Source organism: Erpetoichthys calabaricus, chromosome 5 (genome assembly GCF_900747795.2).
Source record: "Erpetoichthys calabaricus chromosome 5, fErpCal1.3, whole genome shotgun sequence".
In the NCBI taxonomy this organism is placed as follows: Eukaryota; Metazoa; Chordata; class Cladistia; order Polypteriformes; family Polypteridae; genus Erpetoichthys; species Erpetoichthys calabaricus.
The window spans coordinates 245,949,125-245,964,227 of record NC_041398.2 but is presented as its reverse complement, the minus strand read 5'-3'; positions in this window follow the sequence as shown (position 1 = coordinate 245,964,227).

Genomic DNA, 15,103 nt, shown 5'->3' with positions numbered 1-15,103 from the left:
GGTTTCGATTCCCGGGTCCTCCTGCGTGGAGTTTTGCATGTTCTCGCCCGTGTCTGCGTGGATTTCCCCCGGGGGCTCCGGTTTCCTCCCACAGTCCAAAGACATGCAGGTTAGGGTGGATTGGCGATTCTAAATTTGGGCTTGGTGTGTGGGTGTGAGTGTGTGTGTCCTGCGGTGGGTTGGCACCTCTGCCCAGGATTGTTTCCTGCCCTGTGTTGGCTGGGATTGGCTCCAGCAGACCCCTGTGTTCGGATTCAGCGGGTTGGAAAATGGATGATAAAATGGAGACATTGGGTTTTGTCTCCCTTTCTTGGATTTTGCTCCTGAGAAACAAAAAATCTCCCCCAGCAGTCTCATGAGGGTCTCCTCTTGCGTTTTAGCACAGATCTCAGCAAAGTCACACAAGGGCTCAGATTTTCAAAGTTGTGTCCCGACATTGTATTCTCTGGATCTGAAAGTGTGTGTGCTCATTGTGGTGAGAGGTATGGACAGTTGTATTGTGGTAATAGAAGGCAGAGTGGTGGCTCTGAGGCTGGGGATCTGCACTGGGAATCGGAAGGTTGCTGTTCGAATCCCGTAATTGCCAAAAGGGACTCTGCTCTGTTGGGCCCTTGAGCAAAGACCCTTAACCTGCAATTGCTGAGTGCTTTGAGTAGTGAGAAAAGTGCTATATAAATAATAATAATAATAATTCATTACATTTATATAGCGCTTTTCTCAGTACTCAAAGCGCTATCCACACAGGGAGGACCTTACTGCAAAGGCAGCAGCACTACCACTGCGCCACCTGTGAGAATGCAAAGAATTATTATTAATAAAACATTTTACCACAATTACAAAACTAGTCCTTGCTTCTGAATAGATAGATAGATAGATAGATAGATAGATAGATAGATAGATAGATAGATAGATAGATAATACGATTAGTTGCTCTCATTTATATTGCTGTGCTCCAATTACATCAGACTCAGTGTGAAAGAAGAGGCATTCAGTGTGGTGTAGCAGTTAAGACTTGGGACTTCAAATCTTCAGGGTTATGAGTTCAAATCCCACCCCTGACACCATTGTGACCAGAGGAAAGTCATTTCAGCTGTCTGTGTGCCAATTGGAAAAACAAAAGAAATGAAAATGATTGTAGCCCAAATGATAGATGTCACCTCAGATGAAGACATCAGTCCAATAATAAATAAAAAAATATGAAGTATTGAAAGGATTAAAACAAGACTAGAAAAAGATCTCACAAGATGTAATTCGCTTTTCAAACCCAAATTCTCAATTTTGATTCCTTTCACCTCAGTTGTATCTCAGGTCTCCTTTTTGTCCAAAGCTGGTTCTGCCAAATTAATTTTGTGACAACGTGGATTCTTAAATGAAACAACAATGAGAATCTCTTTTAAGTCTCATGAGCCATCAGAGATCAACCTTTGAGCAGGAAAAGTTTCCTATGGGTCAGACGTATTTCGAAACAATCGGCAGACTATATCCAAACTTTTATTTTCCTAGCTCTGTCCTATTAAATCCTCAAAATCCAAACTTTTCCTGTTTGCTTATTTATTAATGGAGACCATAGATAATCCATTAGGACGTAATTGTCTCATAGGGTTAGACAATGAACTAATGTAGTCTTGGTCTGTTTATGTTATTTTTAAATCAGGGTCACTACCCTGGTTTACGTGTAAAATTTCTTTTTGCATACCTTTTGTTCAGTTTTGGTTCTTTGGTTATTATCATTTATGTTAATATTGTTATTTACATTTATTATTTTGTAGGCATGGATGCTTGTTTTTCCATGTCCCTGTATTTTGTGGTTGGTTCCCCAAGAGGCAGGGCCATCTGCCTATCTTCACTGAAGGATGGTCCCCAATCCTGTAAAGGCTCATGGGAATTGTAGTCCCAACCCACCCCGTGGCACCCTGATAGGGCTTAGTGGTGTTGTGAGAGTCTTGAAACACAAGAGAGTCCTAACAGTGCTCAAAAATGCCCACTAGAGGGGGATATAGCATCAAACCCCGGATAGATACAAGGGCAAACACGATGTAAAAGAAATAGCCAGACACACAACAAAGGTTTTAGGCAGCCATCCGTATAGTTTCCCTGGATGTAAAAGGCTTAAATTTGCATACAATTTGTACAGGTTAGAGTCCAAAAAAGAACTGATCAAGTATGGAGGATGAGGGGGTTTTTTATAGGCGGTTTGAAGGAAATGACGTCCTTGGAGCCAGTACAGGAAGTGACGTCCTCGGGGCCGGGACAGGAAGTGATGTCCTCAGTGCCGGGACAGGAAGTGACGTCCTCAGGGCCGGGACAGGAAGTGATGTCCTTGTGGCCGGGACCGTAAGTGATGTCTTCAGAGCGTACTCAGATACAGGCAGGATTTCTCATGTTTGGTCTGCGGAGAGAAAAGAGAAAGGTACAGTGCAAAACCACCACCCCTTTTCCTCGCGTGGAATTGACGTTTGCTGGTTCCTTTGCTTGACACCCAAGCGCTCGTGTGTGACAATGGGATCTTATAAAACAAAAAGATTTATTTTTCAAAAAATATTCTTTAACAACAATGATGCTCAGTGGAGCACAAAAGGAAAAATGAATTGCCTGAAAAGAAAAAGGCAATCCACGGCAAACAAAGTCCCAAAACGGAATCCAAGAAGCTTATGTCAAGAAAAGAACATGAAGTCATAAATCACAGTAGAAACACAAGTAAACTCACCAACTCAAGGAACCTCCAGGAATTGTAGGAAATCTTCACCATTATAGGGCAGTTCCTGATGGTGATGGGCAGGTGGTCCCGCCTCTTGTGGGTGGAGCTTCCACAAAACACAAGACACATAACACAGGCATAATTATAATAATAATAATACATTTTACTTAGGGAAGCACGGTGGCACAGTGGTAGCGCAGTAAGGAGTCCTGGGATTGCTTCCCGGGTCCTCCCAGCGTGGTTGGCATGTTCTCCCCGTGTCTGCGTGGGTTTCCTCCCACAGTCCAAAGACATGCAGGTTAGGTGCTTTGGCGATCCTAAAATGTCCCTAGTGTGTGCTTGGTGTGTGTGTGTGTGTGTGCCCTGCGGTGGGCTGGCGCCCTGCCCAGGATTTCTTCCTGCCTTGCGCCCTGTGCTGGCTTGGATTGGCTCCAGCAGACCCCTGTGACCCTGTGTTAGGAAATAGCGGGTTGGAAAATGACTGACTGACTGACATTTTACTTACATAGCACCTTTGTCATGCTCATAGAAAACAAAGCAAATAATTAACAAAAGTAACATTCACATAAACAAATGAGAGAAAAATTAGGAAAAAACAAAGAACTGAGTTCTAGCCATTGGAGGAACCCTGAAATATAATAAGTGGTTGGTGGGATTTTCTTTTTTTTTTTTGCAAATTGCTAATACTTTGTATTTCCTGGCTTTTTGACTCTTTATCTACTGCTTTGGGGATTCTGTTTAGTGTTTTGGGACTTGTTTGCTTCTGAGTGCTTTGTTGGCCTCCTTGTTGAAATTTTTATTAAAAAATTCTCCTTTTCTGTTGTCCTGCTCTTTCCTAGCCAGGGGTTAACAGTGATCCTCTGCCTAGTGGGGAAGTTGGAGTGTATTTTGGAACATTTCAGACAATACTTTGAAAGTGCTGCTCATTTTAGGCTGGTGTAAGCCAAAGCCAGGCACTCTGGTGGAAGTGAGGCTGACTTTTGGCACACCTTCTCTGGACTGGAAGATGGGAAACAGTTCTGCCTGCTGGGCTCTTGTTGAAGGCCTATTTCGTGTGAGTAATCACAATAGTTGTGGAGGTTTGGATATCATAACAGATAGCAATTCAAAGGACGTGTACAGATTGTCAGTATACTGTAGACATTTCGAAAGGACTGGGTACCTCATGACTTACATACGCCATCATCATCTGTATTGGTTAGGGAGAGGATCACCATCAACCCCTGACTGTTCATTTAGACATTACCATTGGCCAAGGAGAAAAGAACTCAGCTGAGAGAGTAGGATAGCTAAGACAGCGATCACCCAAACCATCAGCCTTTGTGTGCAGCATGGACTGCCAGTCAAGAAGATAGATAGATAGATAGATAGATAGATAGATAGATAGATAGATAGATAGATAGATAGATAGATAGATAGATAGATAGATAGATAGATGTGAAAGGCACTATATGATAGATAGATAGATAGATAGATAGATAGATAGATAGATAGATAGATAGATAGATAGATAGATAGATGTGAAAGGCACTATATGATAGATAGATAGATAGATAGATAGATAGATAGATAGATAGATAGATAGATAGATAGATAGATAGATAGATGTGAAAGGCACTATATGATAGATAGATAGATAGATAGATAGATAGATAGATAGATAGATAGATAGATAGATAGATAGATATGAAAGGCACTATATGATAGATAGATAGATAGATAGATAGATAGATAGATAGATAGATAGATAGATAGATAGATGTGAAAAGCACTATATGATAGATAGATAGATAGATAGATAGATAGATAGATAGATAGATAGATAGATAGATAGATGTGAAAGGCACTATATGATAGATAGATAGATAGATAGATAGATAGATAGATAGATAGATAGATAGATAGATATACTTTATTAATCCCAAGGGGAAATTCATATACAGTCACAAGAATCAGCCACAGCGACGCTACTCCACATCTAAGCTGAATCCACAACCAGACACATCCATTGTCTAAGCACCATGGTGGACTGCCCAGCTGGACGCATATAATGGATGGACGAGCAGAGGCCAGAAGCCAGGAGTCTGTCCTTAACCCCCTAGAACAAGTGGCAGTGATCCTCCTGAGGCATCCCAGTTTTGACATCCACAGGGGTACATAGGAATTGTGGTCTGGAAGTGCAGCCCTGTCAGGGTCCCTGAGTACCATTAGAGTTTTACCCTGGCCTCTGGCTTCTGGCTGCTGCTGGCTCATCCGTTATATGCCACTGACTGGGCAAGAAGATGTTCCCTCACCCAGACACCAGCCACATGAAGCCATCATCATCAGTATTAGTTACAACATTGGGGGGAGGCAAAGGAGAGTCTGGACCTTTGGGTGCAGATTTGCTGTTTCAAGGGTGGTCCCCTGTTGTTAAGTGTGGGTTTTAACAGAAGTTAAACTTGCATTCAGTTGTGTGAAAAAGTAAATGCACCCTCTGGAAATTGTTAACTTTTTCAACATATCTGAACAGGCAAACATGAGACCTTCATGCAAACAGGACCTACAGATGAAGGTGATACACCTGAAAACAAAGTTAGGGAATAAAATAAATTGAGTGATTTGTGAAATGTTGAGCCAGGAGAAGGAATAATGCGATCGGTCAACAATTTGGTTCTGGAAGTTCATTTTATGGAGGCTTCTACTTGTGGCTGTTGGAGGCAAATACCAATGGTGTATATGCCATAGGGTCAGTCCTGCAGTGGAACCATAACTTAATAAAGTGGTTGGCCACTGTGTTATTGGTAAATTACTGTAATTAGTCTTGACTGCTGCCATGGCTACCATGTCTAAGCTCTCCAGGAGAGTGTGGGAGAACAACAAACTCACCACAGCCACCAAAATGGCAGTGTACAGAGCAAGCATATGGAGTATTCTTCTCTACTCTAAGTCAAGAGGGCCATCTCAACAACTTTCATCTGTGGCGTCTTCCTTGAATCTTGGGCATCACCTGAAAGGACCGTGTGCCAAACAAGATCATCCTGGACTAAACCGGCATGCCAAGCAAGTACAGACTCCAAACACCTTGAGGTGTGCTCTTTAACAGAAGGGAAGCTTGCAACCATTTGTGTGAAAAAGTAAATGCACCCCATAGAAATTGTTACCTTTTCCAACATATTTGAACAGGCAAACAGGACCTACAGATGAAGGTGACACATCTGAACACAAACACGAGGATTTTCTGAAATCTTGAGACGGAAGGAGAAGGAATAATGCGATCGCGCGGACATTTGTCTCTGTAAATTTATTTTTAGTGCAGCGTTTCTCAACCTTTAAGTATTTGCGACCCGAGTTTTCATAACAGTTTTAATCGCGCCCCCCCACCTAACGTTTTTTTGAAAGGAGCCCACTAATACCGATTTGTTCTTTTTTAATTAATGATATATCATAGGTGCATATTTTATCATACCTACGTAACTTTTATCGACGTTTATCTAACTCTATATTTATTTTTCTAGTATCAGAATGTAGTTTAAGTTCATTTGTTTTGGTTTCAATAGATGCTTTTTTCATATTTTCGATTTTTGTTTTCTTTTTTTCACATCTTCGCCCCCCCACCCCCCTGTTTTTTTGTTACTTCGCACAGTTTGAGAACCACTGTTTTAGTGGATGCTTCTATACCAACAGCAGTATCATGGCTTTCAAGTCTGTTAAAACTCCCCAGTCTTAACAGCAGCCCACCACCTCAGACCCCCTTTTTTGTTTCAGTACCAATTCTTGCTTTTATTCTTAATATTTCCATCCAAATATTGCAGGGCTGCAGACACCCGAGCCACCGTCGCTCGCAAATGTCACGCACCCTGCCCGCATGAACCCGCTGCGCTCTGCCCAAATGGCAGCAGTTCCAGTAAGCGTTTGGCATATTTGTTGCAGATTGCCGGAGATTTTGTCTGGAAAAGCATAAAAATCAAAGACGGTTTAAATCGCTGGGCCACCCCTGATTCAACCAAAAGTAAACAAATTAAAACCACGGCTTCTTTTTTTTTTCCAGGAACCAAAAAGGTATGCGGAGTTTGACCTTCTAACGCGCTTTTCATGTGGACACATCTGCACCAGCAGCAGTGTTTTCTGTTTGCCTCTCCAGTCACCAAAGATGCAGTTTTGCTCAATTAAGTGATCGGGGGGAGAAAAAAAATAAGGAAATCTATCACTGCTGTAAAATGAAAAGCATGCTGCCGTCTTAATTGAAAACAAAATGAAGACTTCCACGTCTGTTGCTAATCGAGGGGAGCTGCCGTAATTGGCAGCCGGCTTGATTGGGCTGCGGGCAAAAATCGCCGCGCGGTAATTGAATCACCTGCTAGGCGCACAAAGCCGGCTGAGCCTTTATAGTCTGACGAGTCACAAAGCCGGCTTGAAAAATTGGCGTAAAAATGTTTGTGATGTGGTTATGGTGGGGTGAACTTGGTAAGAGATTAGCAATACTGCACATCGGGAGTGTTTGCTTAAAATAATAATGAAGAACAAAATACAAATATAGGGGGAGACGGGGCGTCCTGGATTAATTATCCAATGCGTGCGTCTCCCGTCGTCTTTTATTGTACCGTATAGGACGCATTTCAAAGTGAAGCGTTGAAATAAAACTTTGTTTTATTGCCAGTAAAAAAATGAAGCAAACAAAAATATAACACAACGGATGAAAGAATTGATTTCCTATTTGCGTTTCGCAGTCTTTACATTTTGCTCTGTTACAGTCTTGTACTAAAACCATTAACATTTAATCCACCCCCCCCCCCCCCCCCAAAATGACAAAACAGAAATTTTAGGACTTTTTGCAAATTTTTGAAAAGTAAAAAAATAGGAATACTCCATTGGCACAAATATTCAGACCCTTTCCTCTTTACATGGTTCAAAGCCCCTTTGGCAGCCATTCCAGCACTGGAGTCTTCTGGGGACTGCAATGACACGCTTCACAAAGCTCCGCAGGTCCTCTCGAGCCCTGTCAGACGTGTACCCCCCCCCCCCCCCATACATTCTATAGGGGCACCATTGAGAGGGCTCGGACCCCAGGGTCCAACGGCAGGGATAGGACACACAGCAGGAAAGATCATTAGAATTTCAAAACCCTTCATTACAACAGTTGAACAATCTGGAAGAGAAGAGGCCATTCTGCTCAACAAACCTACCCAGTCCTGTCCACGTAATTCTTCTAAAAAAACATCAAGTCGAGTTATGAAAGTCCCAAAAGTCATAATGTCCACCACGCTACTTGGTCACTCATTCCATGTGTCTGTGGTTCTTTGTGTAAAGAAAAACTTTGTAATGTTTATGTGAAATTTCCCCTTAACAACTTTACAACTGTGTCCCCGTGTTCTTGATGATTTCATTTTAAAGTCACACTTTCGATCCACTGGACTAATTCACTTCATAATTTTAAAAAGTTCACCCAGGTCTCCTCTTAATCTTCCTTTATTTAAACTGTAAAGGCTCAGCTCTTTTAATCTTTCCTCATAACTCGCACTTCTCTGGACTTTTTCTAGTGCTGCTATGTCCTTTCTGTAGCTTGGAGACCAAAACTGCCCACCGTACTCCAGATGAGACCTCACCAGTGTGTTATAAAGCTTGAGCAGAACCTCCTGTGACTTGTACTCCACACATCAAGGCGCTATATAACCTGACATTCTGTTAGCCTTGTTAATGGCTTCTGCACACTGTCTGGCAGTCGATAGCTTAGAGTCCACTACGGCTCCTAAATCCTTCTCACAAGGTGAACTTTTGATTTTCAGACCTCCTGTTGTGTGTTCAGACCTCACATTTGTAATTCTTTACATTTCATTACATTACATTTTCTTTTGCTTAAACTCTAAAGGCTCAGCTCTTTTAATCTTTCCTCATAACTCATCCCCTGTAGCCCTGAATCACCCTAGTTACTCTTCTCTGGACCTTCTCCAGTGCTGCTATGTCTTTATGGAGACCAAAACTGCACCCAGGACTCCAGATGAGGCCTCACCAGTGTGTTATAAAGCTTGAGCAGAACCTCCTGTGACTTGTACTCCGCACAGCAAGGCGCTATATAACCTGACATTCTGTTAGCCTTCTTAATGGCTCCTGAACACTGTCTGGTAACTGATAGTGTTCAGTCCTCTACGACTCCTAAGTCCTTCTCATAAGGTCAACTTCTGATTTTCAAACCTCCTATTGTGTATTCAGACCTCACATTTTTACCTGCTATTTGTGATACTTTACATTTCATTACATTGCATTTTCTTCTGCTTAGACTGTAAAGGCTCAGGTCTTTTAATCTTTCATCATAACTCATCCGCTGTAGCCCTGAATCAGACGAGTTGCTCTTCTCTGGACCTTTTCTAGTGCTGCTATGTCCTTTTTGTAGCCTGGAGACCAAAACTGCATACAGTACTCCAGATGAGGCCTCACCAGTGTGTTATAAAGGTTAAGCAGAACCTCCTGTGACTTGTACTCCACACATAAAGGCGCTATATAACCTGACATTCTGTTAGCCTTCTTAATGGCTTCTGCACACTGCATGGCAGTTGATAGCTTAGAGTCCACTATGGCTCCTAAATCCTTCTCATAAGGTCAACTTTTGATTTTCAGACCTCCCGTTGTGTGTTCAGACCTGACATTTGTAATTCTTTACATTTCATTACATTGCATTTTCTTCTGCTTAAACTCTAAAGGCTCAGCTCTTTTAATCTTTCTTCATAACTCATCCCCTGTAGCCCTGAAATCAACTGAGTTGCTCTTCTCTGGACCTTTTCTAGTGCTGTTATGTCCTTTTTGTAGCCTGGAGACCAAAACTGCACCCAGGACTCCAGATGAAGCCTCACCAGTGCGTTATAAAATTCGAGCAGAACCTCCTGTGACTTGTACTCCACACATCAAGGCGCTACATAACCTTACAGTCTGTTAGCCTTCTTAATGGCTTGTCTGCCAGTTGATTGTGTCGAGTCCTCTATGACTCCTAAATCCTTCTCATAAGCTGGACTCTCAATTTTCAGACCTCCCATTGTGTATACAGACCTCCCATTTTTACCTGCTATTTGTGATAATTTACATTTAATTACATTGCATTTTCTTCTGCTTAGACTGTAAAGGCTCAGCTCTTTTAATCTTTCATCAAAATTCATCCCCTGTAGCCCTGAATCAGCCTAGTTGCTCTTCTCTGGACCTTCTCTAGTGCTGCTATGTCCTTTTAGTAGCCTGGAGACCAAAACTGCACACAGGACTCCAGATGAGGCCTCACCAGTGTGTTATAAAGCTGGAGCAGAACATCCTGGGACTTGTACTCTGCATGTCAAGGCGCTATATAATCTGACATTCTGTTAGCCTTCTTAATGGTTTATCTGGCAGTTGATGATGTCAAGTCCACTGCGACTCCTAAATCCTTCTCATAAGGTGGACTTTTGATTTTCAGACCTCCCATTGTGTATTCAGACCTCACATTTATATTTCCTATGTGTAATACTTTACAGTTAATTACATTACATTTTCTTCTGCTTAGACTATAAAAGCTCCACTCTTTTAATCTTTCCTCATAACTCATCCCCTGTAGCCCTGGACTCAGCCGAGTCGCTCTTCTCTGGACTTTCTCTAGCACTGCTATGTTCTTTTTATAGACCAACTTCCCACCGTACTCCAGATGAGGCCTCACCAGTGTGTTATGAAGTTGAGCAGACCCTCCTGTGACTTGTACTCCACACGTCAAGGTGCTATATAACCTGACATTCTGTTAGCCTTCTTAATGGCTCCTCTGACAGTTGATAGTGTTGAGTCCATTACGGCTCCTAAATCCTTCTCATAAGGTCAACGTTTGATTTTCAGACCTCCCATTGTGTGTTCAGACCTCACATTTGTAATTCTTTACATTTCATTATATTACATTTTCTTCTGCTTAAACTGTAAAGGCTCAGCTCTTTTAATTTTTTCTCATAACTCATCCCCTGTAGCCCTGAAATCAGCCGAGTTGCTCTTCTCTGGACCTTTTCTAGTGCTGTTATGTCCTTTTTGTAGCCTGGAGACTAAAACTGCCCACCGTACTCCAGATGAGGCCTCACCAGTGTGTTATAAAGCTTGAACAGAACCTCCCGTGACTTGTACTCCACACATCAAGGCGCTATATAACCTGACAGTCTGTTAGCCTTCTTAATGACTTGTCTGCCAGTTGATTGTGTCACGTCCTCTATGACTCCTAAGTCCTTCTCTTGAGGTGGACTCTCGATTTTCAGACCTCCCGTTGTGTATTCAGACCTCCCATTTTTACTTCCTATGTGTTTTGTCTCAGTAGAGTTCTCTATTTCTCTCTTTTCCCATTTTGTATTATTAATGTGTAGCCTTTGTCAGAATGCCTCAGATCTCACAGACTTGCCACTGTTTATAAGGTATTGTACTTTATAACGTCTCCCTGCCTTCCCTTCTACATTTATAGCCTCATTTATAGCCTCAGGTAATTAGGTGTAGTAAAAGACAAGAAGGAGTTAACTTACACTTTAAATAATGTCAGTCAGGCATTTTCCCACCCGCCATATCCTAACTACAGGGTCACGAGGGTCTGCTGAAGCCAATAGCAGCCAGCACGGGGTGCAAGGCAGAAAACAAACCCCGGGCAGGGCACCAGCCCACCACAGGGCACACACACACACACACATACCAAATGCACACACTAGGGACAATTTAGGATCGCCAATACACCTAACTGGCATGTCTTTGGACTGTGGGAGGAAACCGGAGTACCTGGGGGACACTGTAAATAATGTATTATTGATAATATTCATAAATAATAACAATAAGCAAAGCACACGTGAATATTGGCAACCATACAACCTGATAAATACTGATGTGGAGTTTCAGGTGGCACACAGACTTGTTTGTTACTTTAAATGTCTCAGACTAAGCGAGGTTCTCTCTCCTCAGAGGTTTCGTTTTGCCGATGTGCTCGACTCATTTGTGTATTAGCAGCTAAGCGAGTTTCTCTTTTCTCGGCAGTTTCACTTTGGTCACAGAGTCGATTTCTTTGAGCTTCATGCTGCAGCCTCGCACTTCCGGGCCGGACAGACAGACACACGCACACTTCCACACGTAGACATTTATATATAAGATACTCAGTTGAATCAAAGTCTAATTTTTGTTGAATACGGAATAAGCAATGATGGGCAACAATGACTTTTGTCCAGGGGTCTCCAACTCCAGTCCTGGGGCCTCATGTATAATGCCGCACGTAGAACTCACACTATAACATGGCGTAAGTGCAAAAGCGGGAATGTGAGTACGCACAGAAAAATCCAGATGCAGGAATCTGTACGTACGCAAACTTTCACGTTCTTCTACTACATAAATCCTGATCAGTGTGAAAAGTAACGCACGTGCACGCGCCTTCTGTCCCGCCCCAACTCCTCCTAGAATTACGCCTCTTTGAATATGCAAATCAATATAAATAGCCTTCTGTGAAAAGACAATGAGAAAAGCACGGGGGGAAATATAAGAATTTCAGCGAATACCAAGTGGAGGCAAAGAAAAAACGTACTATTTGTTGGTTTAAACAGTGGGATAAACAAGAAAAGGAAGTTGATCGAGTGACAGAGTGTCGGAGAAACTTGAAGGCTCAAGTTCACAAAGTCGCACAGTGCCCGAAATAAAAAAGAAATCACATATCAAAGTCGCCGTGAAAAGGCGAGTCGTAGCCCACCGTCTGAGTGTCATATGAAAGCTTATTAGGGTACAGACAAAAAACATAGGCACACAGTGGGAAAACAAGCACGAAATGTCAACTTTAATCTTGGAATTTCCACTTTAATCACGTAGTTTATTTTGCCATTAAAGTAGAACATCATAAACTTCATCTTAAACTCGTTTAATATACTAGTTTCTCAAATCCCATTATAACTAAAGTAGCACATTAAATGCTTTGTTCTGTATTTGATCTTCTGTGTGCTCTGTGTGTGTGAATCACTACCTGCTTCTTCAACGGGCTTTCTCTTTCTCCGACAGGACACATAATCCATTGCATTCATGATATTACAGCTCTCTGAATAATTAAAATACTGAGATGTATACGTGATATCTTTTTCATGATGATAGGAATGAAAGCATGTTATTAAACATGGGAACACGGTGGCGCAGTGCTTGTTCATGTCTCACGCAAGAGGCTTGCTGCGCCACGCGCGACCTTCGATTAAATAATTTATCACAGCAGTACTGTCTCTTTCAAACGTACTAACCTCCAATTCCTGTCCTTAGTTTTCTTTCTCCAAATACCCAATCGCCACACAATCAGCTCTGTAATAGACGTGAAGCCATCTGTAAGCTTACAACGCCGATTCTTCAAAACTTTTAAGGAACATTGAAATATCTTCATAGTACGTGTTTAATTATTCTATCTGTCTGTCCTTCCAGTGTCGCGTCAGCACCAGCAAGAATACAGCGCAATGCAGGAACAATCCCTGAACTAGCTAGCGCTGCGGCACCGTGTCCTCACATGTTTAATTATTAACAATACAGACTATTTAAATGAAGTTAAAGTTTTATCTGTATAATATAATCAACATATTTTGCTGCATTTCATCTTAAAAATGATATCGTCATCATATGTAAATATGCGCTTCATAAAGTGGCGCAGGTTGTGCAATATTATAACTGTAGTGCAAGTTTACAGTGAGGTGATTGTACTTATAAGTAAACAGTTCTACAAGGAGCACTTGATGGACTGATTGAGTGCGTTTAGAGTTCTTGGGATGAAACTTTTTCTAAACCGTGAAGTCCGTACAGGGAAGTCTCTAAAGTGTTTTGCTGTGGCTGAGTCAGCGTCTGCTTCATGCTGTATACTGATCAGCTGCTGCTGTGATTCCCCACTCAGATACAGTGATATAAATACTCCGAGTGGTGCAGTGAGAGTAATATGGAAAAAGATGATCTGCTGTGGCAACCCTTAACAGGAGCAGCTGAAATAAGAAGAAGATGCAGTGAGAGTTACAACGCTAAAGCAGTTATGTTATTTGGAATACTATGGCTATTCCCTGGAATATTATATTGCTGTAGGTTAATTACAATCAGATGCATTACACTAATAAACAATATGCAGTTAGTTTCAGTGTATTTATAAAGCCGCGTCAGGAATGTGGATCTAAGAAAGAAAGGGTGTCCACGCAGGAACAGTAGCACTGCTTTGACGCTGGGTGCTGCCAGTCTGCAAAACCGAGCGGAGAAATTGCGTATGCCAAGGTATGAGTTACCGTGGAAATGTGCGTGGCTTTACGCCAAGTTTAGGTTTTATACATCGCGATTTAAGCATGGAAACGTTCGTACGCAACATTTCTGTGCGTACGCACCGTTTATACATGAGGCCCCTGGAGAGCTACTGTGGCTGCAGGTTTTCATTCTAACCCCTTTCTTAATTAGTGAGCAGATTTTGCTGCTAATTAACTCTTTGCCTTAATTTTAATTGATGCACAACTTAAGACTCAGGCCCCTTTAATTATTTCTTTTCTCCTTAATTAGCAACCAAACAATATTAAGACACAAAATGAACCAACACATAAACAACAACCTGCATCCATAACACAATAACTGAAAATAAAGAAAGGTGAAGGCCTCAGTAATGTTGATCTGCTCAAGTCCACCAAACATTTTGACAGCCAGCGCTCTTAACAGTTTTGGAAATGTCTGCCATGGCAGAATGAGCGCCCAGAGGTACTTCTTAGCATGCTGTGGTAGAATAAGCGTGTGGCTAAAAGTGCACCAAGAGAGAGAGAGCCTCCTGGAGAGAATGAAGAGGATTGTTTCCATGATGGCCTCCAATTTTGCCACCACCCTTTTTTTCCACAACAACTTCCAGGATGTTCAGGGTTGGCCCTGTGGTGGTGCAGGCTTTCCAAATAAGTTTGTTCAGCATTGTGCTTCTTTTGATACTGCAGCATAGACCACCACAGTGGCTACTATGGACTGGTAGAACATCTCCAGCAGCTTGCTGCACACATCGAAAGTCCTGAGTCTCCTTAGCAAGTCCAGTCGGCTCTCTGGCCCTTTTTGTGTTGTCAGACCAGTTCAGTTTGCTGGTACTTGTAGCTCTGTGCTACTCCATCGTCCTCCCCCTGGATGGTGACGGGTCTCAGAATCACCTTGGCACATCAGAAGCTCAACACCGGCTGTTTTGTCTTGCTGATGTTGAGTTGCAGGTTGTTGTCCCTGTATCACAAGACAAAGACATCACCGGAAAAGTCAAAGAACGTGAGCCTGACTGTGGCATCGGCGCTGTCCAAGTTGGAGTTCCCAGAGGAAAGTTTTTCCTTCACAAAAGTTCAACTCTGAAGGCTCACAAGACTTAAAACTGACTCTCATTGATGATTCATTTCAGAATCCACTTTGTCACAGAGGGTTCTCCTAAAATTCCTTTTAGGAGAACCAGCTTCGGAC